Source organism: Dermacentor albipictus, chromosome 1 (genome assembly GCF_038994185.2).
Source record: "Dermacentor albipictus isolate Rhodes 1998 colony chromosome 1, USDA_Dalb.pri_finalv2, whole genome shotgun sequence".
NCBI classification, from domain to species: Eukaryota; Metazoa; Arthropoda; class Arachnida; order Ixodida; family Ixodidae; genus Dermacentor; species Dermacentor albipictus.
The window spans coordinates 391,262,794-391,290,243 of NC_091821.1; the positions used below are offsets into that span (position 1 = coordinate 391,262,794).

General features: G+C 48.6%; 1 protein-coding gene and 1 pseudogene across 6 annotated transcripts in view; one reads left to right on the forward strand and one right to left on the reverse strand.

The window, feature by feature from the left end:
- Positions 1 to 27,450, reverse strand: part of LOC135914339 (progranulin-like) — a 538,683-nt gene that overhangs the window by 270,594 nt on the left and 240,639 nt on the right. Inside the window, exon 3 of one of the 6 annotated variants that reach the window (XR_011511402.1) lies at positions 14,802 to 17,514. The exons of 4 other annotated variants lie outside the window; for them this stretch is intronic. The gene's annotated coding sequence lies outside the window, so the exon portion shown is untranslated. Of the gene's footprint in view, positions 1 to 14,801; positions 17,520 to 27,450 lie in introns of those variants that run through there. One more of the 6 variants, XR_011511400.1, reaches the window with a different exon arrangement.
- Positions 13,805 to 13,972, forward strand: LOC135915093 (U2 spliceosomal RNA; annotated as a pseudogene).

Sequence of the window (27,450 nt, forward strand, 5' to 3'; positions counted from 1 at the left end):
GTGATTTGTATTTATCTAAAATATTCGGCCAGCAGGTTCTTTAGAACAGCGAAATGTCCCATTTTGCCGTTGTTAATAAAAAACAAAAACGTGTCAATGTATATTAGCTGAGGTAGATGGCGCTGCTTAACTGTACTGCAAAACATCCATCATTTTTTTTAACGCTCGTCATCGCCACGCAGTTCACGCGTTCACACTGACGGAATTCTGAGCACGACGATGCGTTAATGGCTATACAGCGTTCGACGAACAAATTTACTGATTGCGTCCGTTTTCGCTGTTCGTGGCAGTCCACGATGTTTGTCGTGTTTTTTTTTTAATTCATGATAAAGACGCGTGTGGTGCTTACGAGAATTCTGCTCCTTGAGTTGGGCTACTAAATAGTTGGCGCGGCGCTACCTGTGAATCTCACTCCACGCCGTTGTTAGGCCGACGTATGTACGTAATTCATTTCATACATCGTCCGGTTCTGCTCGAAAAGACTACACGTGCGAAGAACATTTTGAACGCGATAGCGTTAGAAAGGTGTCCATGGCCGTCCAGAGGGCCCGTGAAAGAGCGGACAGGCTTGGCCTCCCGATTCCGACATGGGAGCAGCCAGCGGCGAGCCGGGGGCCCTAACGGGTCTCCGCCGGCTAGTCCCTCAGGACCTCAATAAAAGTTCACTGTCTGTCTGTGTGTCGCAGAAAATGCTGGGTCGGCGTCAGACATCGCTTCGGCAAGACGATTTTCGAACAACACTTACCCAGGCGTCCATGTGACGCAAGAAATCTGAATTTTGATTTTTTTTTAATTTGAGTTTGAATTTGTCAAGCTAAAACACGTGGAAGATCGTAAACTACGACTTACTCAGAACCTACACACATGATAACTCTCGGATTGTAATTTGACTATACGAGAAAACGTAATTTTCTTACGCGAAAACTTAAAGAAACCCCTTTTACAGCGTTTCTACAATCACAGACCGACCGCGGCGTCCGCCATTTGTGCGCGCCGGCGCGCGGGTGTCTTGGGGGCCACTGAGTGGTGCGGCCGGTTCCTGGTAATACCTCCAGATGGTGCTCGCCTCCGCCGCACCGCATCGCGGTCCACACAAGAGGCCGCGTTTCTACCGCAAAGCCGGCCTTCACTCATAGAGCGTTCACGGCCAGCGTTTCCTGGTAAACATTACGGCTACATACCCTCCAGTTGCCGGGAAGCGTGAGAAGCAGTCAGGGATCTTTGAATGCTGTCGCGTTCCACTATTAAAGACGAAGCCTTAGCGTCCACCAACTTTACTGCAATAGCAATTACATGGACACTCCAGGCGCATTTCTGCCGCCGCCGTCACCGGGCAGTTGCGCAGAAAGTCCAAGGGCGATAAAATTGTCGCCGCACGCCGTATGCTGTATGTGCGCGCGAAAGCGTGTGAGTGTGAGCCGGCGAACGCGGTTCAATCTCGCGTGCGCGAGCGAGGAACGCGGGCAGCAAGCGTGCCCTCTCCTGTCGCGCACGAGGCAGGGCGTTCAGGCGATGGAGGACGGGCTTTCTTCTCCGGCAACTGCTATGGTGCCTCGATGTCCTCCTCGCCCACAGTTCCGTACAGATTGGAGACAACCGCAACGTCTACTACGGCGTTGGCCACGCGATTGGTGGACGCCGTAGTTCACGCCTTTGGCGGACGCCGTAGGGACGCGTTGCCGGCGCCCGTTTGTCTTGAAAGCGATCTGCGACGTGGCCAAAGTACGCGTGCACACGGGGCTCATCTTCAAAGCGATCTGCGATGTTTGCAGAGTGCACGTAGTGCCGGTAGCTTCGTATGCGCTGAGCTTTCGACGTTTCGTATGCGTTGAAGCGAGAGATGCACGAAGGTGAATTCGCTTGCTGCTGCCGCGATTCCTCACTGCAGCACTTCGACTGCGAGTTTCCGCGCTAATCTAGACATATGTGTTCATGTCTACCTGTGCGCGTGTTACGCCGTGCTTGCCATTTTAGGTCAAACCCGTTGGCGGGTTAGTTGGTTTGAATCTATGACAGAATGAGTAAGCGCGACTGAACAAGGACGTAGAAAGAAGCAGACACACATAGAAAGTGCTGTCTATGTGCGTCTGTTTCTACTTCCGCGTTCAGTCACACTTACATATTCTACCATTGTTACTTACTAAGCGAATGTTTAAAAGTTTATACAGCCGCTAAAACTACAATCCTTACTTCGCACAGCTATCCATTAATTTGCTATCGCAATCGGTACTTCGCCTTTCGGGTGTAACTGCAATTTTTGTGTGTTGATTTTGGCGTATACAGAGTCAGCTGAAAGAGCGACGCGCCGCCTAATGTATGCGGGTAATACATTCCATGTGGTGGACGATTTCAGCCACATTGTTTAGCGAGAGCAGCGCTAACTCCTCACAACGGCTGCACAATAAGGCACGCGCGATTGTTCAGAGAGTGTCTCGTTGGCGCCTCTTGTCCTCCGACAGCCTGTTGTCGCGAAAATGGGCACAACACAATAGCTGCACTGAGTCGCAATTCAACTGCCATCGCTTTAGACATGCATGCTGTTTTTCTTGCGCTTGTCTGCAGGGCCACACGCTGCCGACACTTGAGTTCTTGGAAGTGCACTTTCTGAAAAGTATACAAGTGCCTGTATCGGCGATCCGGAGACTCGTAAATGTCGCAGCTTGAACAATGCCAAAACCGTCCACTCCATCGAATTGTTCGTGGAGCGGCTTCCTTTAAGCTTATAAAAAAAGCTATTTCTTTCAAACCGAATGATTTGTTTTTGTGAGGACCTTTCTCTACCACGCTTGCACCACGCTCTTCGATGTCTTCAAGAAAGTTCGGTCCTGTACTTGAGCTTCTTGTCTCCACGACAGGGAAGACGAGGTGAAGTAAAAACAAATAGCAGAAGTTTAACACATCGTATTGCGGGTCAGCGACGCGCTCTAAGACAAAAAGTACAGAAAAGTTCGGCGAGCGTGCTTCTGCACGCAAAAGCAGAGATACCCGCGTGGTGTCTCGCTGGCTTTATACCATACACCATCCGGGCAATCCCATTTTCTCTTGCTTCCTGGTAGACGGCATGATCAGCACACTGGTCAACCCACACAGAGCAATACGGAGAAAAAACCACTCACTGGTATAGAGGTGGCGAAAGGAGATCACATCGGGTCAGTTCACACAGAGGAATACGGAGAGAAAGGAGCCATTCCTTGGCGTAAAAATGGCGAGCGTAGCTCACGTCGGGTCAGCTCACACAGAGGAATACGGAGAGAAACCATTCCTTGGCGTAGAGGTGGCGAGCGTATATAGGTCACGTCGGGTCAGTTCACACAGAGAAATACGGAGACAAACCATTTCTTGGCGTAGAGGTGGCGGGCGTAGGTCACGGACGTCGGGTCATCTCACAGAGAGCAATACGGAGGAAAACCATTTCTGGACGTAAAAGTGGTGAGCGTAGGTCACGTCGGGTCAGCACACACAGAGCAATACGGAGGGAAACCCCTCCTTGGTCTAAAGGTGGCGAGCGTAGGTCACGTCGGGTCAGCTCACACGGAGCAGTACGGAGACAACCATTCCTTGGCGTAGAGGTGGCGAGCGTAGGACACTTCGGGTCAGCTCGCACAGAGGAATACGGGGAGAAACCACTCCTTGGCGTAGAGGTGGCGAGCGCAGGCCAAGTCGGGTCAGCTCACACAGAGGGATTCGGAGAGAAACAACTCCCTGGTGTAGAGCTGGTGAACAGAGGACAGAGGCGAGTAGGTGGTGCACAATCCCGTCACACACACCCGACAGACAAGTATTTTCAGCCGACGAACGTTGCTATTAGGCACGTCGTGTCTCGTGCGCTTGGCATCCGTTTTATTCGTCGCCACACGGAGTGAAACGTAACACCGTGGGTACGTTAGCATCGAAAGCACCTTCGCCTGTTGCTGACATGAAACGCAATGAGCACTCCACAGAAAATAATTAACATGTAAACTTACTAATGCCTACCAATGCACTCAACGTATTCGAGCTCATCGACTCCGAGATGCGCTCGTATACAGTGTGAACGGCTGCGAGAGACCGCTGCTGATACTATGTCGTGGGCGCTTCCCATCCTTTTAACGCGACAGCGTTAAGGAGCTCGTGTCGCAGAAAAGCCGGTGTCGTTGGCATCGGTGTCAGCGGCGTTAGCCGTGAGCGATAAATCCCAGAAGGCACTTTCTAAATAAAAAAACATCTTGCAAGATGGGAATCGAACCAGGGTTTCCGGAGTGAGAGACGGAGACGCTACCACTCAGCCACGAGTTCGCTCCTTCAAAACGGGACAAAATCGCCTCTAGTGAATGCGGTGTTGCCTTAGAAACGTGCCGTAGAAGGTTATACTGCGGTGTATATCGGTAATTATGACCATGTAACTTACAGAAGCCGCAGTTTCACGAGTAGCGAAGTAAGTTTCCGCTAAATTTCTTTTGCGCTCTGCGCACACGCAGTGCCATCTTGAGGCAACCACAGAAGACCCCCCCCCCCCCCCTCGCAATGTACGGCGCTGCCCCGACACGTGGCGCGCCACTCGCCCCATGACCGCGTCCGTCTTCATGGCGCGTCGGGGCCCTACTATCTCTGCCGATCGCGACGTTCGGCTGGCGTAGCGCGTTTGAGTAGGCGGTGCGAACGGGATGCGATAACGCTGTCGCGTTCCACTCTTGAAGGCGAAGCTTAAGCGTCCTCCAATTTTTCATGCCACCCCTTCCCCTCCGTGCTGCGTTAAAGAAAGTTTATTTACAGCTGCCATAAACATACCAAAGGTAAAATGGACTTGTTTCCACTGAGCAATATTTTCCAGCAGTGACTGCTGCGCGCACACTAAGTCAATGCTAAATAACGCCCCTATTATAACTTGCTCGCAACAGAGACGATATTGGCGAAAAATCAGCATGCATATACACAGCCGTCAACTACCGGAGTTTGTGCATTTGAGCGTCAGAGGCTTGTGGCGAAAATTTTAATCGCAAGTAAAATGTATACACGCGCGGTCACACAGGCTTGAGTTCATGTTCATCGCGAAGTTTTCGCTCAGCGATCGATTTTCCAAACAGCTGTAAGATGATGAGCTTAGACTATGAAGCCCTACACGGCAGGTTCTGCAGAATCTGCCGCGTATACAAGTATACACGGTATGCAAGTAAACACGGTAAGCATGTATACATTCTCCTGTATACGTGTATACACGGTGTACATGTATTCATTCTCCTATGTACACGTATACAGAAGAAACTGGTATGCGACGGATTGAATGTCGGCATCAGTGTCGTGCACGCAGTGATCGGGCGCTGGCACACGGCGAGTGCGGTTGCACTTGGCAGCTATATATACCGGAAAGACTCACTAACAATACTCAATTCGGATAAATGTTTAAATGTCGTGTCGGCACTTCAGTGCAGCTGGATGGCACATGCACTGCGGGTCGACGACACACCGGTGCTCCATGGTTCTTGGGATCACACGTTGAATATGAACATGGCGGTCACTGTGAGTGACAAGAGCTTAGGAGCTCGCGCTAATAATTCGAGTAGTGAATTTTTTTAATGCTAAGCATATTACGAGAGCTCAACCCAGCTCCTCAGGCGCGGCGGTGTCGCCTTCAATGACCTTTGACCCCATGCCATACCACGTGACACCGTGACGTCACGACAGAGGAGAAACAGGGCTCCAACTCGCGCCGTCGCTCGCGGCGTCGCGGCGGTATATAAGCAGCTGCGCTTGTTTCTAGGTGGCGTTGGCTCAACTCTTGCAAGATGGGCTGGGTGGGAATCGAACCAGGGTCTCCGGAGTGTGAGACGGAGACGCTACCACTGAGCCACTAGTACTATGCTTCAAAGCGGTACAAAAGCGCCTCTAGTGAATGCGGTCGCTTGCTCAGGCGCACATTTCGTTGCCGCGCCGAACGCTGCGTTGCTCGACGCTCACCGCGTCCAATGCGGGGCGCGTAGTCGCTGCGCCGTAGCCCATTGTCTTACACCCCTTGGCGGGTCGACAGGAACGCTATCGCGTTCCACTCTTGAAGGCGAAGCAGAGTAACGCATGAGTTGTTTCTTCGTCTAGCCGAACCAAATATAGCCAAGCAACAGCAGTTCACCAGGCTAAACAGTGGTTCAACAACTAAAATAAAGGCTAGTATGCTTCGCATCCTGGGCTTAACCTTAGCTAAGCCACAGCCATTTTTTCATTAATTAGGGCCCACAGGGTTCTGAAAATTATTTGCTAGGCGGGATGACACACGCACGCACGCACGCACGCACGCACACACGCACACACACACACGCACACGCACACGCACACGCACACGCACACACACGCACACGCACACGCACACGCACACGCACACGCACACGCACACACACACACACACACACACACACACACACACACACACACACACACACACACACACACACACTTGTGAAGTAACGCCTGAGGACAAAGCATGAGGCATTACAGTCGGGGCGACCTAAAAGCGAGCTTCTGGGGCCTCTCGCTCGACACACGCGCGCCATCCTTATCTGCTCTGGCTTCTCAATGAGCGTCCATAGTGTGGCGGACAATATAACGAACCCGAGAGTGGTTCGCTCTTTTATAAGGCGAGAGATTAACATATCAATGGCATCCATTGCGGCGGCACAGCCGCGCACCATATGCCGAAGCCTCGAGCGAGCGCAACCAGCGCGATGCGCCCTCGCAGGTTGGCTCGGAAGAACCGTCGTGCGCGCAGAGAAAGAGCTCGCGCCATTTTCCCTTTTCTTGCGCGAGGGCGCCGGGGCTCCCAAAGGAGCCGAGAACAAAACCCGTCTCCATCGCTCCGCTCGACGGCCGAGTACTGCGCGCGTCCGCACCGCACGACGCATCGGCGGCTGCGCGCGCGAGCCCAACAATGTGCGGCCAACTTTTGCACCCGCACACGCCGCGCGGTGTCGGCGGCGCTCCCCTTGAATAGCCCGTTTCTATGAGGCAGCATAAAGCAGCAGTCCCGAGAGAAGGCTTCCTGTGTACGCCGCATACACGGGGGCCACAACAGCGCGTCTTGCAATGCACCTTCGCCGCAAGCCAACCCGTCCCGTTCATTGTGCGCCCTGTCGGGCGGCGTGGGGTCGCGTTCACAGAAGCAGCGCCGGCACACCCGCCTCGCCCCCCCCCCCCCCTTGTTGACGCGCATAACGCCCGCAGGATGCCACTGGGTTCCGCGCTGATAATGGACACAATTAAGACGAGCCGGTGGCTGTATGGATGCGAGACACTGCTCTCTTCGTTTTCACGGTGTGGATCCGCGGGCATATATACCGCTATAAGGCGGCGCCACAAAAGCCGGGCGGGATGGGGGCGGCGGCAGCCGGTTTGTTAGCTCGGCTATTGTGCCAGCCACCAGCGAAGAGCGTGCTGCCCCGTGCTCCCGTCGTGAGGAGAGTAAATTACGCGAGCTGAAAAATGAGGGCCCCGCCGCGACAGATGAGCGCGCCGCTGCACTGTTCTGCGCACTTAATATAAAGCTGCGGCTTTTGTGGCATGTAGGCTTTGAGTTCGGGTTAATCTGGTTGGTGTGGAAACGGATTTGCAGGGGCTGCGTCACATGCCGGAGTTATTAACGAAGTGGCACCGGTGCATTTGAATTGTCGCTGAGCGCTAAGGAGAACTGTTTCCTTCCTCGCATGCGCTCAAGTTGTTACGTCGGTCACTTTACCTGCATCGGTGAGAGTGAGGCGCCAACGTATGGAGTGGACTGCAGCAGTAAAATCGAGGTGCGGCGAAGTAATTGAGGGGCTCGCTGATTGATCAATTTCGATGATCGACCATCCCTCATATTAAACGAAAGCAGTCTGTCTATAAGACGGCAAGGCCGCTGTCAATTTAGGCTGAGGAGGCATCTTTTAAAGAGACACAAAATGAGAAACACTGAGTCAGTTTAGACAGATAATGTGTATCATGTAGGAACTCTGTTTTCGTTAACTTCACAGTAATATATCGATTATTAGAAGAGAAAACGAAAGTCAAAGATATTTAAATGTCTTGAATGTCGAGCCAGGACCCCAGCTACCGCACGTCAGTGTGAAGTCGCAAATACCGAAAGTATCTTTCTTTTTTTTTCATGTTTGGGCCATTGCGTCCCCGTGGAAATTCTCGGAACATTGCGAAGTTTTTTTTAGAGCACAATGCAGTTCATCATTGACCGATAACACATCAACTATAGGCCCCAGCAGGCACCGTCAAAATCCGTGACGTCACAGCCAGCTGGTCCGGAAAGGTCAAGGCGAGGTCACCACCCGCCCTACGTGTTTAAGCCTCACCTGTCTTGCTGAACCTATATTATCACGGTAAGAGCGGCATATTTGGGTATTTCAGAAGCATGATTAACGTGCGAATTCGTTCTAGGTAACAAAATGCTGTGGCTTATTGGAGCACCAGTATAGCGGGTGCGTACTCTCCTCGCACTTACAACTTGATAACATTTGTGACACGTGTATACTGCAGACAGAGAGAAGACAAACCGGGAAGGTCGTATATAGTTACAGTCTGAAATGTTCCTCTCAGCGAACGCCGCGGAGATACTTCGCTACAGTTGCACACACCGCATTTTGGACATAAGATCGAGATTCCAGCTTTAATCGCCGCTTTTAACCATCTGTCTATCCTTAGTTTCATTTGCCCTTGAGGCCGAAGAAAGTAAATGGCAAAAACACCTCCAAGCTTGGTTGGTTTCTATAGTCTCCCATATATTCTTCAAACTCTCTATACAATGTGCAGTAGGTGTCAGGCGGCAAAGAAAGCAGAAAACGTTTCTCATTATGCTTCACGTACAGCAATAGGCGCTGAGAATGTGCTTCTTAGAAATAATGTGCGTTGGTTGTCATTTTGCGTGTTCAGTAAAATTTGCGAAAAAAGAGACTCCTCTCCCACATAAAGCGAGCTTCTTTTTCGCTCGCAGCCTTTGTAGGAGTTCAGGTTAGGGGCTCTCTATAGTGCAGGTAATTGATGTCCCCAATTCCTGGAATTTTATACTGTAGCCGAATTTCTCGAGCACGTATTTGACCTCACACCGTCTGTGTTCTCAAGGGCAGCGCTTCAAAGAAGAGCACAGCAGTACACGGCGTACTGAGGGGACACGGTCCTTATCCTAAAGCAGTAGCAGCGGAATTACATCCTTTAACAACTGCGCACTTGTTCCGTAGATGGCGACAGCGAGGAGGGAGTCAAAACGCCGCTGTCACGTCTCCGACATAGTACGATCTGTGCGGCTTTTGACCGTAGTGCGTCATCACTCCAGCGCTATATCGAAGTTTTATTCCGCCAACGTTAAATTTTCATCCGGTTTGATGTAGTTCTCACAGACACATATATGAGGTCACAACGTGTGTGTCCATGTGAATGTGTGCGCATGCTTGCGTGCGTGCGTGTACATGTTTGCATATATATATATATATATATATATATATATATATATATATATATATATATATATATATATATATATATATATATATATATATATATATATATATATATATATATATATATACATATATATATATATATATATATATATATATATATACACACACACACACACACACATATATATGTATATATATATATATATATATATATATATATATATATATATATATATATATATATATATGTGTGTGTGTGTGTGTGTGTTTTAGTACGTTTACATACATGTATCCCTCATATTAAATTGCGGCCGCGAGCAGAACATGCGATCGCGTTTGAATTCGATTCCCTGCCGATGGAGCCGCATTTAAACAAAAGCGAAATGCAAGAACTGCCGTGGACTTAGATTTACATGTGCCCGCATGGTCAAATTTATTCCGGAGACTTGCCCTATGCTGCGTCCTTCATGACCCAATGGGCAAGTTCATGAAGTTACAACTCACAATTTTATTTTATTTAGCTAAGGCTTCAATATTTGCCCTCTCCTTTTCCTTTCATCCCGTCAATCGAGCCTTTGAACAGGTAATAACGCCTTCGGCTGGTATAGGGCACACTGTCATGTGCACCAAATTCTGGTTTTACAAAGGCAATGGCAGTTTCTTCGCAACAATGAGCCCATATTGCATCAATTACCGGGAAAGAAGAATGCCTTCTCCTTTACATTCAAAAAGAAAATCTCACTCTATTTATTTAACACGTTCGTGAAGAAGTAACTGTAATTTCCACGTTCTAGTAAAATCTTTAAAAAAATAACAAGGTTAACTTCAGCGAAATGAAGAATGGTTTTCAATTTCTACACCCAAACAAGATGACTCGAGCCATTTCTCGTTCTCGAAACGGGCACAATGAAAGAATGGGAGCAACGTAAGAATAAAGGTATATTATATACCGTCCATACATCAAGGAATGCATTCGTTGCTGCGAAAAGCGGGCCGGAACGAGATATCGCGATCAAATTTATGGCGCCAGAAAAGAGGTGCGCGAGATAATCTGGAAGGAAAACGAAGACGCCGAGGGATTTGCATGAGCTATTACGAGCACCTTGCGCGTGAGGAACGCGTCGCTTCTCGTTTTTGTCGGCCTCTATGCATAGATTTCTAGCATATAGGCGTGTATTCTTACAGGTATTAAAAAAAAATCCCGTACTAAATAACGAAAAAGGAGCCGGTAAGACGGTTGCCGTCAGTGGAAGCCGTTCGTCATGCATGCATGCGTGTATTTGACACGAATGCGTGATGGCCTTCGCAGGCGGACAACAGGGAAACCCGACGCCAGGCAGCGCACAGGCTGCAATTCGAAGTGAAGACGCGCTCCTATTTCGTTCAGAAACATAATGCGCGTTTTATGTGCAGCACAAAGACGAATAGCCCAAGGACGTGCGAGGCATGTGGACCCCTGAAAATAAAATAAGCGCGGGGGAATGAGAGAGAGAATCAAGATTGTGCAGGGTGTCCGGATGTTTGGGAATATTTGAATGGGACAAGTTTCCGCATGATTTGAAGGAGCCCGTTGCGTCCATGGATATAGTTGTATAGTAACAGCGGAAAGACTGGAATGCGCCAATCTCCCGGAATCCAACGTTTTCACACAACTTGCGATCAGCTCACTAAACCTGTTCACCTGAACTTGTTTGGGCGCGTATAATAAATTTAGCGGGAACCGCCCGTAGGCTGGGCAACCTTGGACAGAGTCCCATCGTCCATGTATTTGGGTGAAGTTTGCTTTGGATAAAACTAGAGGTGGGCGAATGTTTGAAGTTTCTATAACGAATACTAATAGTTAGTATGCAGGATTAGTATTCGAAAATGAACTATTCCTATTTTTGAATACTTTGAAATATAACTTGATATTACGGGACAACCGACTGTTTATGTCTAGTTATGGTTGTCCATCTGCTAAACAAAATACTGCTAATTATCAGAATTCCGATAATGACAAAAGCTTTTAAGCAATGCAGAAATAAACTGGGCAATAGAAGCTTTGGTTTTGGTCTACTTGTGGAATCCTGTGTGGGAACCTGTGATGTTTGCTCGTAGTCTGCTATTTCGTGCTTTCGGGAGCCTAGCTATGTAGCAGTTTTATTTTTTAAGCTACAACCAGTGATGTTTTCCTTCCAACAAGCTCTGTTACATAGCACACCAGTCCTTCGGCAGCGTTTCCGTTTCCACGACTTCCGATCTATATTTTCGGCAACCATTTATTCAGCGTTTTTGGAAAGCTAGGGATACAGCAGCCATTGTTTCTTGGAGAAATTGCTTGCAACGATGCTCTAATGTTGTTGATAGGCTATTTATGTAGATCTTCTAATTATAAATGGTGATCTCGTGTTTAAAACTGATCATTTGTCTGCGAGAGTTTGCTTTTTCTTGCGTTCTGTCAGTTCAAGGCGCGCGGCAAGTAATCATGCCAAAATAAATATTAGTGGTGTTATATGCGTCGGCGTTTGACTGTTCGATAGACGATATCGATACACGATACTTACTATTCAGTACGCGATTAGTATTCGGAAAAGTTGACATTCGACTCCATCTAGGAAAAACAAATATTAGCCGCGCATCTCCGTGTTTTGCTACAAATTACGCGTAAGTGTAACGGTGTTTTACACTGGTCGTGCATCGCATCTGTTTTTACTTTGTTACATCTTGTGACGTAGGTCGGGCGCTCACCTTATCAACGTTTCGAATAAGGTTCCGTACAATCTTGGCACTATGGTTAAGGTGGCAAAACTACTCTGAAAGACAACAACAAAATATTTCCGTGCTGACGTCTTACTTTCTATTAATATGACTCCGAGCAGGAGGCTGTGTTATTGGCATACCAACCTGAACTGCGACACCATTTCTGCTTGCGTCCGGTGCCTTCATTATTTGAATACATTAAAATGAGCTTAGAAATAAACTTAAAATATAAAATAAGTGCCATTTGCATAGCACAAACAAACGTTTATGAGGATAGACTGGCGGGCTAGTGGCTATATATATATATATATATATACACACACGCAGGACCCGACGTAACATTCGCAGCAAAGAGACGGTGAACTTTTTGGAAGCCTTATTTACTAAACGTTTCTGGCTGGCCCACGAGCCGAAAACGTCTAGTACATGTCTTCCAAAAAGTTCGTCGTCTCTTTGCTGCGTGCATATTATATTTTATATATATATATATATATATATATATATATATATATATATATATATATATATATATATATATATATATATATATATATATATATATATATATATATATATATATATATATATATATATCGCCCATGTGCTCCTACGCTACTGCGTACGTAAATATTTATAATTACAGAAAGCGTATTGACATACTGAATAACCAGATTTTGTAGAAATATAGAGAAATCAAGGGAAACATTTAGCCCGAGTTAGGGGAAAATTGGCTTCGGAGTTTGGCAGCACTGCACCAAGGTTAGGCCAGCACTTAGGGAAAATATCATCTCTGTTCCACACACCAGAATAAAGTGTATACGTGAGCTGTTCTAATCGAAGTGGTCGACAAACAGAGCGGCTGTAAAAATTTGACAGAGCCCAATTTGGCGCCAACCCTGCATGGCCGTCGCCTTGAGCGTCCGCAACGCAAGACGCCTCCTGGAATGCGGAGTTGTCGAACATGCCGTCAGATGACGCTACCCTCTCGCGTTGCGGTGGCGGCGTATATGGCTTTCCAGCTAACTTTAGCCGAACCCTTCAACAGAAAAAAAAAAAAAACAGTGCCATTCCATTCTGTGAAGGCGGATGACCAGTGAAGCTGCGTATGTGGGCCCCTTAATGGCGAACTGTCCATTCCCGTGGGTCAAAACGCGGTAAGCACATGAATGGAAGGCTCCACGATGTTGAGCCACGCAAGATGATCAGGCACCGGGGGGGTATACGTACCCATGTATTGTTGCAAGACGCGGCACGACGCCTTTCACTAACGAATCCCGGCACGTAGAACAGACACGCACCTCACCGCACTCCGACGTGACACACTGCTCCACCGTAGCCAAGGCGTTCGTGCGTTGGTCGACGTCCCGCAGGGCAGTAATGGCTGTGAGGTCACTCGAGAACCATTATAGTGGACACTTACCAATGCAGGCCACACAAAATTAGTTCCCCACAAACTCCCTCTGAAACTTTCGTAGCTCGGGTGAAACGTTCTAAGTTTGCGGGATCGGGGCCACCTGAACGGCTCGCATTTCTTTCCGCCTCGTGGCCCTAGCGCACGTAGCGCGCTTACGGGACCGCCACCCCGGGAAAGTGGAAGGAAAGGAGATATACGCGAGGGCTTAGAACGCCGTCAAAGAGAGGGTGGTGCGAACGTAGGCATGGCCGACGCGGGTCAAAGTGTTACCAGCTTAGTATCTGATACGGGTCGTATTTGGACCTAAGATATTAAACTTACTTTTGCAAGTTGGCGGAGTGCTCACAGCCGGCTTCACCTCTGCCGCGGGTCGGCCCGGTGTTGCACTATCTTCGGGGTCGGCTCATGTATGGGGAGAAATTCTCGATTTACACGGCTCGATAGACGCACGCATTCTTTTTTTTAAGAGCCCAGGCATATATAGCTTCGCTGTAAAAGAACAAAAGAAAAAAACCGTGGAAGATACAATCATGAAACACCCACGGTGTTCGATCGTCACATATCTGACGACCGATAACCATATGTAGGTCTTCAAATCGTGTCTTGCACCGTGTTTTTCTATCTTTCTTTCTTCGTTGAAGAGCTCGGCGAAAGTTAGCTCGGACACCCTTTATTTATAGCAGCGCGTCAGGCTGCTATTCAGCAATTAAGCTTGCAGCAGTTCCGTCGAGTTTCTTCCCGTCCTGCAATTTAGGCGTAATCAACCTGATACGACCGTAAGACTTCCGTCAAGCTTCTCGTCTATCTCTTCGGGCGATCTCGTCAGCACAGAAGCATATATCACCGAATTTAGGCAAACAATTCATCAGCTATACGCAACATTGCTGAATCTGCGACATAACAGGTGTCAGTTGTCTGTTATCTGCAGCTGCAGAAATTACCGCAGATCTCCACTCATGAGCTCTCCATGTGTTTTCTTCAGGACCAAGACGCCGGCTAACACTGAGCTAAGTACGTCTAAGTGGTACGACGAGATCAATTACAAGCAGAAATTATGTCGTTTTTTTTTTTTAATGCGGAAGGCTCACACAACAAATAACATAATTCGGTTGAATGGGCCAGTGAAGGAATCACAAAAAAAAAAACAGGCTTTCTTCGCTGATACAGCTCTTCGTCAAGCTCGCCTATAGTATGAAATTCTTGGATAATAACTTACAGCAGATGATCGCGGAGCATAAATCGTGAGCGCAGAAATTTCAAGTAAGCGCTACTGCGAAACCTGGTCCCGCGGAATTAAAAAAAAAGGAAAAAAAAGAAAAAACAGAATACACTGAAAGTAAGACAAAGAAAAGCAAGAAAAGAGAAAAGAGAAAGAAGGAAGAGGAGGCGGGCTTGAGGAGAAGGAAGGAGAATGCGGTTCGAGGCGAGACTATAGTAACTCGAACGACTCCGTGCGTTCTGCTCGACTTGAAAGCGAGCGAGAACCCGTTTTTTTTTTCTCTCGGATTCATTTGGAACGTTTCCTTTCTGTGGGGCGAGGCATGCATGCACGCGTCAACGTAACTTAATAATTGAATGGCTTTAGCGCCCCGCGAGATAATGACGATCGAAACGTTAATTCTCCATCGTTCTCGCTTTACTTGGCGCGCCCGGACGCGTCCAACCTTTTTCCTTTAACGACGTCATAATCACGCCCGTGTCCGCCTTCAAGCGGCGATACGAGCTTCATTATTCCGATCTCATTACGTCGCATAATAAAGGGACACGCTCCCATTCTTCTATAGTTTCTTGTGCTTCGATTGCGCTTTCTTTTTTTCTCTTTCTTTCGTTGCTTTTATTTTTTCTTTTAACATTCCCGGGAAGTCTTCATTGTTAATCGTGCGCACTAATGCGTTTCTTGCCCGTCGCCCATTCAATGTTCGCGCACTGCAGACTCGGCCGTCGCCTTTGTGCCATCCAGTAGGAGTCACTTAGGGTTCCTAACGCAACTCCCGAAGCGGAACCGTGGGAAGAGTTCGTGGCACGAAAGAAGAAATTGAAATGCGCAGACAACTTAAGCCGAGCGCGTGGTGTCCGGAAATGAAGGTGAGAGAACACCCGTTCGAACGATATTGAATTCAAATATTAGCAAACGTTTGTTAAAACAGAAGCCATTAAACGTTCGAAGTACACACTGCAACCTCGGTGCGATTAAAGCCACGAAAGGAAAGCGTCTCGCGTGCGCGTGCTTTTGTTTGTGCGTGTGTGCTTTGTGCTTGTATACGTGTGTGCATGCGTGTGTGTGCGTGTTGTGTGCGTGCGCGTTCATGTGTGACTGTTATATGGAGGTATGGTCGCGTCGGGAAGTAATTTTCAAACTCTAACGCAGTTGCGATACGTGAGAAGTCAGCTCAGCAACCGGTAACTGATTGTTTTGTCTGCTTTCGGCATATCAAAGAGGCGCCTTCCCTCCAGCAAAATAAGTCTTTTTGAAACAATTCATCGCGCCAGGGATTATGACCGGTGGACACTATGCGTGAGATCTACGAGCAACTAATTTGTTTGAAAAACAACTATATCTTGAATTACGATTTCACTAGAAATTCCTAAAGGCGATCTTTCTGCACATCCGGGAGCTACATATAGTGGTGGAGGCTCTATATGTGTAGCCAAGTGCGTTTGTTTGTTGTACAAGCTGGGTATTATACGCCGAATATAGTTCATAAATGTGTACAGACTTTGGAGAGATATGTGCTGCTCCCAAGAGACGCAGCGCGATATACTCATACCCGTGCACGTGGTACTGCAGCTCATGCATCGCACTCTTCTGTTGAGAAGTCAGAGCCGCGCCACCATTTCGCTTCACATTTACAACAGAGTTTGTCATAAGAATGTATGCGACGACCTGCAATGTCTGTTGACCTTGAAGACCTTTTAAATAACTAAATAAATGATGCTCCAGAGAATCTGCAGTGTGTCGGCACCGGTCGTTGTTGGCGAAACCACGGCGTGCCTTGCTCTGCTGCGGACACGCATGCTTCACGTCAGAAAGTGCACTTCGATGGGCGGCAGCGTTCAATGCCGAATGGTCATTGTTTCGGAGCAGCACTTGGTGTCTAATGTTAACGCTCGAACACCGAGGTATGGACCATTCTTGGATGCTCAAAGAGAGTCAGTATAGAATCGCTCTTTTCAGAAGGCTTATTATAATTGTAACGTAATCCTTAAAATTGACTTGAGAACTGACGCAGGTACATGAGGCGATAAGTTTACAAAATGTAATACCTTAGCCTACTTTGACTGCGCTTTCTCAGAGATAGCGTGAGCGGCACGAAAGTACGTCTTATGGTTTCGTCTGTTTATTATCAGAGTATGCGCAATTTCTTACTGGCAAACGGATTTCAAAATTACGATAACGATCATTATCATCATCATCATCATGATCCCCCCATCATCCTAATCATTCCCCCGCGTCTACAAGGGATACTCCGAACATTGTCGAATTTCTCCCTAATATCATTTTCCGTTTTGTTTGCCTTTTGAGTCAACCAGAGGGGGCGTATACGTAGCCACCCTGTAAGCCTATATACCAGAGCTCACAAGAATTCGACAATATGGCGCATTTTGACAGCACACTGAATTCCCAATCGGCTCACAACCCCCAGCCCCGTGTTCAGAAAAGTCTCGTTGCATGACCTATTTAGACCTGACCTATCAAGCCGCAACGAGGCAAAGAGAAAGAGGCAGAGAGAGAAGAAAATGCAGGAACCTATAACAAGAGTTTGTCCAGTTTGCTATGCAAGTTGAACGGTGGTGAAAGTAGGAGAGAATACAGGAGTTCAGGTCAACCGCGCGTTGTAATTGAGGCACAAAGTGTGTACAGCCAAGCACTCAAGTCTGTCGCCTTCAGGTGCTGCGAAATAGCTGCAGGTGTAGCTTCCTCGGCTGATGAGATGTGAGCCAAGCTCTCAGGACCTTTGCTGTGGTAGAAGGCAAGGAAAAGGAACAGTTCTTCACTTAGTTCCCTCAAAGTCTGAGCTCGCGCGCGCACGCACGCACGCACGCACGCACGCACGCACGCACGCACGCACGCACACACGCACGCACGCGCACACACACACACACACACACACACACACACACACACGCGCGCGCACACACGCACGCACGCACACACACACACACACACACACACACACACACACACACACACACACACACACGCGCGCGCGCGCGCGCGCACGCACGCACGCACGCACGCACGCACGCACACGCGCACACACGCACACACAAAACGTTTATCAGACTTGTGTCACTGGTGAACCTGTCTTTTGCCGCTGGTTGATCACGACTGCCTTTACCGAACGCTGTCGTCAAAGCTATACGAGCTTTAATAATTCGTAATCTGTAAAGGCAACGCTTCATTGCAGCTGTTCACGCTCTCTGTAATACGACTTCGATTTGCAAGCGGCGACCACCAGGTCATAAAAGCGTGCAGCTAAATGAAAAGAAAAAAAAAAACGTTTGTCAAAGAATGCTGTTATCGCTGTCACGTCGCTTAGACGCCGGTAAGGAAAAAAAATGAGAAAGAAAACATGTCCGAACGGGCAGGGAATAACGACCCGCGTTGGGGTCGTAAAGAGCAGTTCACGGAATTGTGGTACATATGACGATGGCTCACAAACAAAGGGTACGCAGCCCACGTTTACGACATCAAAAACTGCGTACAAAAAGAAGTCACGCATTGTGGTCATCGCTCGGCAAATAAAAGACGGGGAAGCGTGTACACTAGAGCCGGCTTCATACGCCGCGCTCGTTGAAGTCGCGTCACAGACAAACCAACAACGTGACCAAAGAAAAGAGGCAGCACCTAATACCAATAGCGTACAGGAATCACTCGCCACTGATTCCCGCGCCTCCCTCCCCCTCCCGCCCTTCCATTTTGCCTGCTCCGCATATACTCTTCTTTTTTTCCTACCCTCGTTTTTGTCTTTGAAAAGAACCGCATTATTTTCGCTGCTCGCCGCGCCCGCGATTCCATACGCAGAAGTTCCTCTTCGACGTTTGCTAATTAAGCGAATGCGGCGTAAGCGAGGCAGGGCGGCGGCACGGGTTCGTTATCGCCTAACGACGAGCCGGCGAATGAACGGCTGTTATCGACAATTAGCCGGCACGAGGACGCAGAAAGAAAAGGGGGGCCCGCAGAAACAAAAGCGAACGGCTGTGGTCGATCCACGCGACATTCGCATGCCACATCGGATTGCCTTGCGCGCTCTCTTGTCTTTCCTTCCCTCCTTCCTTTCTTTCTTTCCCGTCCTTTTTCTTTTCTTTTCGTTTTTGTCAATAGGTCGCAGGCGCGCCTGCCACAATATAACTATAGCACTTTGCTGGGCCTGTCGCAACCTCCCGCCCTTTTCCCCGCACGCCCCCGACGGAGCTCATTTCGTTTGTCCTTTTCCGGGCACTGAATTGCCGCGCCAGCGTTCAGCTGGGATATGCCCTCAAAACGCTGCGTGTTCGCGAAACGCAATCAAAAGCGGCACCGGCCACAATGCCCCTCGTACAGTTAGCGTAAGAAAAAAAAAAAGAAAGGACAGCAAAGACAGACCACGTCGAAAGAGAAGGAAAGAGATAAGAGTAATATCGGCCGGTGGGTGTCATCAAGGCTCCGGCGGTCGCAATAAGAACGGCTCGTTTGCGTTAGTCACCGCTGTTTCTCGTTATTGTGATTTCGTCAAGCCGCGCTTGTGCGCTCGCACTGCCGTTGTTTCCAGGAGCAACTTTTACAGGATCACTCGGGTATAGCGCGCTCGCCTCGTGCAAGAGCGTGCTGCAACAGCAGTAGCAGCAGAAGCAGCAGCAGCAGCAGCAGGCCGAGCAAAAGCAACGCCATTCGTGCAATTGTGTGCGCGCGCTGAGACCATCAATAAACAATGCGGCGTGTCACGCAAAAACATATGCGCGCTGGAGGTTGGAAGAGAAAGAAGAACGCATGTGAGCCGACGGACAAAACAGGCTGATTTTGCTTTGCTTTGATAGCTTTTTTTTTACGTTTATTTTCGCCGCGAAACGACGCAGGAAGGACTAAACAAATTAAAGACCTGCAGTCGCTGATAACGCTATAGGAGGGGGCTGCAAGACAGAGGAAAACAAAACAAGAAAGCGTTAGACTCATCGGAAATGCGAGTTTGACGCGAGTTTTTGACGACCACGCAGACAGGCTACATGCAAGCCGGTGGTGCACCTTATGTTGGCCGGTAAGTATAGGACCGTAAATGAAGCACCAAATCTGGAGCGGCTACAGAAAGGGCCGAACAAACAGGGTGAGTGCGCGAGTTCCTCTTTGTCATGGCGAGGCAGGCTGCAGGGACAAAAAGGAAGAAAAAAAAAGAACAAGTATGTACAAGAAGTTTCGAGTCCTCTATTTTTTTTTTTTTCCTGTGACATTTGCCTCTTTCTTTCGCGAAAAGCAGCAGGAAAGACAAAGCGATAGACGCTGCAGGGTATGTATGCGCTTTCGACCCGGAGGAGTGCATGATTCTTACACAGATGCAAGCGCTGGCTCGGTGCGCGTGGACTTTTGTTGCGTCTCGGCCGTTAGGGCGCAGTTTTTTCGCTCTGTTGGTTCGCCGATTCATTAGCGTGGGTCCCCCAGAGGGAACATCCGATGACGGCGTTGCGTTTCCGGTTCGAAATTTCCGAGGCTCCCATCTCGCGCACTCTTTTCAGCGACACGTGACAGGCGTGCCCTTAGTGTGCACGGCTTCTCGAGCTGTTAAGATTTTTCTTTCGTTGTGCTTGTTCACTTCGGATGCGTACATACCGAAAGCGAAGGCATCAGTAAGTGCGAAGGCAGATTCTGTCTGGGCGGTCATTAATAATAACCGCAGGCTGCTAAATGAGAACACTAACGACGGGGACGACCTCTGGCGAACGAGAAAGAAACGCTTAGCGCTGTTAATGCTTCCTGCTCGGTATACCTAGAACGCCGTCGCGCCGAATGCCAAAGAAGATTTCTTTGTCTTTCGTTACAACTTTTTTTTTCATCTAATGACGTACTCAACAACGCTTAGTATTTAGTGGCGCTTTTGCTGATTCCGCGGGACAGGCTCAGAGTTCTTCCAACGCTTTATTGCTCTGCTTTTCACGACGTGCCTCGGTTCAAGCGACATCCAAAGCATGTGGGAGCGACAATATGTGGCTATATACCACGAAGAAGCCAATGCGTATGCATCTGACGAGCGGCGAATAGCATGACGCAATTCAATTTACCAGTCGTTTCTCTTGATAAATCGGCCAATCTGATAGAATGTTGGAGTTCAAGAACGCTTGAGGTAGGTGACCACATCGAGTCGCAAGGCTGAAGCTATTCGTTCGCGGAATAAACTTAAGAGAAAGGGAAAACTGGAGCAATTCTTGTGGGGCATTGCTAATGAGTGGTCGCCTAGAAAACTTTATTGTTAGGTTGGTTATGATGGTAATTATTGCTAATGGCATCGCCTTTGAAACTTGGCGGCGACAAACAGTCACCTAGACTACTTGAGCTAAACAAATTAGCTATACATCCACTGGAGTCCAGCATTATCGCAATGTCTAGTTTATACGTTTTTCTTCGTTAGTAGCTATTGTAAGTTTACCGGGGCTGGTAATGACCCTTGCTCGATACCTTCCCTATATTTTTTCTCACCAATACTCTAACCGCCACTCGCTCATATCGACCTCTTCCATCAGCACTGAACAGCAGCGGTTTCAGAAGGTGAACGCTCAATATACGGCCTTGGTTGGATCACAATCTCGGCACATTCCATGAAAACTTACTGTGCACAGAGTGCTCGACGTCACCTGTGGGTGGTTGTGCACACTATAAAAGCCCACTACGAACTCCACTGATGGGGTGTACGTCCAGGTAGCCACTGGAATATAATTTCATGTCCTTTAGCGATAGTTTCATGGTGATCTCTTATTCCATCCGTCAGCTGCTCATCAGTCGTATGATATAGGGCAAAATGCAGACTCTGAAGTGCTGCTTTAGAGTCGCAAAAAATGACCCGTTTCTGAGGTGTCTCTTGCAGGAGATATTTAACAGCAGCACGCAGGGCAGCAAGCTCTGCCGCCGTTAATGTTGTCATGTGGGACAGTTTGAATTTCATTGTGGTTTTCGTAGCCGGAATGACAACGGCACCTCAAGAGATGGTAGGTGAGGCCGAACCATCAGTACAGATGTGTATTCGGTCCCCGTAGGTCTCATTGATTAATAGCAGCGACATCTGTTTCAGAGCTATTGTTGGGTGATTGGCCTTCTTCTTTACGCCCGGAATACTTAGGCATCGCTGGTAATGACCTCGCCGACGAAGCTGCCCGGTCTGCCCATCTGGAAGCCCGACCAGTTCCAATTCCCTTATCCAGAATCGACACACAAATACTGGTCTTCTCCCAACCTCCCGAAGTGTCATCTTCATAGGCTGGATCCATCCTTAAAGCTACAAGTGCCATCAAACGTTTTCGGCTCTGAGGTGACAGTATTGGGCCGCCTCTGGCTGGGGGTGGCATTTACGAAGGCCTACTCGTTGCGCATTGGAATGGGACTCATCTGAAAGGGGACTCTTGTAAAGAGCGTGAAGCTCTCCGGACAGCATTGAATCAGCTGGACTCTGGACCATTTTCGGTAATAAAGATCCTTGGACCATGGCCGTACGCATCAATGGCACAGAAAGCCACGCTGTTGAAACAGTTCAAATCGACAGGTCTTGGCAACCGTGTGTAGACTCGGTACGAACCTTCAAATTGTGCGCGAAACTGTGCTGTCTCTCTATCTGCTCTCTCTCCCTTCATCCTCGTACATCTTCCCCCAGTGCAGGGTAGCAAACCGGACGTGCGTCTGGTTAACATCCCTGCCTTTCCTGTCCTCTCTCTCTCTCTCTCTCTCTCTCTCTCCTGATGGGGTCATCACTTGCAGCAGTGATCCGCTGTTAAGCGACAGTCGTGTCGTGCTTATGTGTTACTTCCTTACACCACGGCGTATACCAACGCTTACTGTGCTTTCGTGTGTCTTTCTAATTCATTGAAAATGAATTTGAAAAAGCAAATACATAGCCTGATTCTCTCTCTCTCTTTCTTTTTTCTTTGCGGTGAAATAAGAGATCGCCAGAGCGGAAATAGAAGAATACAGGGTGAAAAAAAAAAACAATTCACAGTGACGGCAGGGGGGAACCTTGCTGCCAAGCGCGCTTTGAATGCTGTGGTCCGTGAATGCGAAAATAGTAGGAAGCGCCTGGAGATTGACACGCGCGTGCGTTGTAGCGCGCAGTGGGACGGCAACAACGGCATCGAGGCTCGGATTACGCATCTGTCGGTCAGCGAAATTCCCTCAACGTCGGGTTACAAAACAGCTCCATAAAGCACTGAAGGGTGGGAAACGGGGTCCCGTCTGCATGGGCGCCAAGCCGGCACTCAATTCGGGAGGACGAGAGTGGGGCATGCGGTGTTCCCCAGGCAGGAACATGAGGGGGCAAAAAGGGACCGGAACAGAACACAAAGAAAACAACGCACGGTGTATGCTATATGATGCGACAAAGCTGCATGCCCTGCAGAGAATCAATATAATCTGCGTGCGAGATTGACAGCAAACATAAGGGCGCCGGTTTGGCTGTATCCATGTGACGAGGTACAGAAGTTGAAAAAGAAAGAGAGAACTGGGGGTGGGGGGGAGGGTAGGTTGGAATGATGGAGCCTGAGGATCATTCTGGGCTGCCCATGGTTGTAAGAAGGTAGAGGAACACAGACTAAATTATAAGGACCATTTTTCTTTCCTTTCTTTCTTTGCTTGCCCCTTTTCACGTAATATATAGAGATATACAGTCAGTCACAAAAGTCTACGGGACATGGATATTCCTGCGGAAGACTGGGGACGTTGCCTTGAATTGAAAGTTTCGATCCTTAGTGGCTTCGCGGTCTGCAACGCCTGCAATTTCAGGCATGCCTAACGTGTTCCAAATTTAGGGCATTCATCGACATCTGGCACACTTGTTTAAAGGCACTGTTTCCGTATGAGTGGGTGCCACTTCTGCAGGATGGTCTCACCACACCGAGCGAGTGAACTGCGTGCCTACATAACCTTTCGTTAAATGGCGTTTCTGTCAAAGTGATCGACACGTTAGCGGTGAACCGTACATCAGCGCGAGCGTATGCGAAACAATATCATTCATGTCTTCGTTCATGTGAGACGTATTTGCTGGTAGTAGTGTCAGCACACACCACGAGATAAACGAAAAACGAAAAAAAAACGCTAAAAGAAAAACAATGTCAGTAAAGAACACGTATTCTCTCGGTGCTCATAGCAACTCTTAACAGAAGCCGTATACAGCTTCGAAATGTTCATCGAAAAAACGTACCATATAACAATATGTAGTCTCAATTCGTGGCTCTCGCCGTGCGCACCCTGAACGAAGCAAGTATGACGAAGTCAATCCCCTGGACATGCACCAACGCTTTTCCCGAATGCCTCGAGCGAGCTCAGCGCCAAGCAACGAGCAAACAAACAAACGTACTATATACTGCGGGAGCAGAGTTGGGGAAGCCATCGACGGGCACTTTGGAGGCGACGCTCCAGGAGGTTCGCAGAAAGAAACGCAAGCGCGCAGAAATCACACAGACGCGGGCGGGGAAGAACCTATATGCTCACTAAGCGTGCCTGCTTCGCCTGAATGTAATGCGCATTTCAAAAAACTTCTAACCGTCGGTCCGCGATGAACCGTATGCGAAAAGATAGAAGGCTACAGCGGCCACGAACAACAACGGGACAAGCTCAGGGGGCGCGACAGCACCCCTGTATATATATGCGCCCGCCTTTGCGACATAGGCATCGGTGCACAGTCGGTGCATTGATGTACACAACGCACTCCTTTGCATCGTCGATACGACTGCTGGGACGCTTGAAAACAGTTGCCAGTTCGAACTCGTCGAACGTCTCTCATGGCTGCTTTTATAGCCCTGGCTCCAGGCACGCATCTGAAGTAAACAAGCTTTGTGCACTTCCTCGCCAAGCAATATTTTTCCTCACCCTTTCCACCCCCCTTCTTCTTTTGACAAGTAGTTGCGCCACGAATAACGCGTGTCCTGGTGTACCACCACGCGCGCACCGCGCCAAGTCAGTGTGAACGGCTTCCGGAGGCGCAGATGCTGCTCGCGAGGCGCGGGCGCCGAAGTGTGTATGCTTCGTGTTCTCTTGCGCGCTACCGCTTTTTCTCAGTATAGACGCAGACATAAATGCATATACGGCGAGGTGGATGCAAAATCGTCTCCGAAGGCTTTGTGCGCAAAAGTTTGCCGCCGAAGAGACGACGAATGTCTGAGTTCCAAATGCACTTACACGAGCTGTATGCCAGCCGCAGAGGCACAAGGTCTGTGCTGTTCTCTGTGCACGCTTACGAAACTTGGGCGCACTGTTGTTAGAGGCTGGAACGAAGGCTCGAAAGGTTCACCGGAGCTAGACTTGTATGGCTGTGCGTGTTCCTGAGTGAACCAAGACCTTTCTGAAGCGGTGTCCTTAAAGAAGTGTCAAGATGCATGTGCTGTATGTTTTTTTTCTTCAGAATTTTCAATGTGGGACGGGCACATCATTGGCAGCTTTGCTATTGCTTTGAATAAGCAAGAAGTGAGGTGGGAATAGGGCCCGTGCTTGGACAGTTTTACTTTCTCTACTCGTATACCACGTTAGGCTTTCTTTGAATTAGTTTATTCCTATTCCTGGCCCTATTTTACATTCTGAAGCTTAAATATATTAACAGTATATGTTAACGCCGCGCGTCTTAACCCTATACGGCAAACTTGCCACACAGGAACTCAGCCCAAACGTGCAGCCGTGACAATAAAATATTGCAGGGTATAGTGCAGCGTGGACAGACGGACGGGAGCGAAACAGCTTATATGGACAGGACTTCGTGCAGACTTCTCGACTGATTCCTCAAAATGCTTGATATTGAATATACCCACAGTTGTAATGCTATCACGTATACGCTCACCGAATTCGCAACCTAAGTTGGAAGTCTACATACATATATATATGTACCATCCTGCCCGTTTATATCTCTTTATTTGTCGAAGTCTAACCTTTCTAATCAACCAGTGCTCCCGATATAGTTCTTTTGCATGGTATTTACTTCTTTGAGCTCCAAACGTTGGCAAATAATCGGACATATGGAGGAAATATTTAACCATGGGGACCTCTTCCTTGAGTCTCCATCACAGGGGCACTGGATACAGAAACACTAAGTAGTCTCAAACAAGAACGGTACCGTTTCAAAGATATATTTGCATCTCTATGAAGAAAAAGTGTGGAGTAAACACCGGCCTTTTTCGCAGAGTAGTTTGCTCTAGAGCACAGGCCCACAGACTACGGCTCATGAGCCGCATCCATCCTGGAGGCCTCTCGACCAGCCCGTGGCCGGCGGTGGTCCATACGATGACGGCCGGCCCCGCATGCGGGCCTGCAAAGCCACCGGTGCATCTCCGCCTGCGAGCGATGCTTCTCCACAAAGTCATTTTGGAGTTCTGTCTCCACAAAGCCTAGCGCTATTGCGCTTCTTCCTGAGCGCCGGTTTCCTTGCTGTTACAAGATCACGCCACAATGCCACCTCATCCGAGTTAACGCCTGCCAGTCGGGAGCCTCATGCGACCATCCCGTGAGAAGTGCCTTACGCTCTAATTGGCTGATCCCAGCCCCAACGTCAAAAGGCGCGCCGAAACTTCCTCGACTTCGCCCAAGCGCAATGGGGCCCTACCGTGGCTTTTTCAGCCGCGAAACTACAGCATGTAAATAGCTATATAGAGTATGAAGCTCTCTTCCTCAGTCCATAGAATGCTGCTAGTTTGAGTCCATAGCATGAATGGTACGGTAGCAGGGGAGGACATCTTTAAATAATTATAAAAGCTGTTTGCGTACTGCTTGTAGTAGGGCAAACAAACTCTTTCACCATTGGTCGGTGGAAACATCTCCGGAGCTTAAAAAAAAAAAAACTCGTGAAACCAAAAAAAACTGCTGGCTCTCCGGTAATCGAGAGTATACGTGTAAGCATGAAATCGCAACTGGCCAAGCAGATTGGTTAAAAGATCTTAAAATGGGTGTAATGCATGTTCGCAACGGCACACCCCACCCCACCCCACCGCTCCATGCCATACAGTGCACTGGTCCACTTGAAGGCCCAGCTATAAGAAGAAAACCTGCTGAAGGCGGCACGACAGGCAGCGAAAGACGCCAGCGAGACAGAACGCACTGCCCATCTAGAAGAAGCTCCTGAAGGAGGTGCCACGCAAAGTGGTGCCATCTCTCTAGGCGACGCAAGAACCGCGCCGTGGAACTCACGGACCGTTGGCGTTCAAAAGAGCACAAGCAACCCTGTCTCAGCTCCAAAAGATGTCAATGAAGTGCATGGTGCCCTCCTGTATTTGCCTTTTCAAGGTGGCTATTGGAAATGACAAACAAAACTTCAACGTACTAGAAGTTACAGATTGAATGATAGTTTGAGCAAACGCTAGGAAGAACTCCGAAGCAATATTTTTTGTAAGTTGTTTGGGCAGTAATCAGCGTATATGTAATGCAGTCCTGTACAAAGGGTTGGAGGCCAGAGACCGCATTTCCTTACGTTTTGACTGATTGCCCGGATTATCTCGTTTTGTTCTCGCAACTTGCCTAGATGTTCTTGTTTGAATGCCCAGATAACGGCTGAGGCTTTTGGCCCAAGTTCACTTCAAGGTCGCGGACAATGGGAGCTAAAAGCATTTCATGCTTAATAGTAAAAGCAGCTAAAGCTGGGGGATTTCTAAAAGCCAATGTTTTTTGCACTGCATGATTCACGAGCAAGTCCACTATGGGAAGTACATGGGCGAGCCCTCTGCTCGGAAACCTGCTGTTTC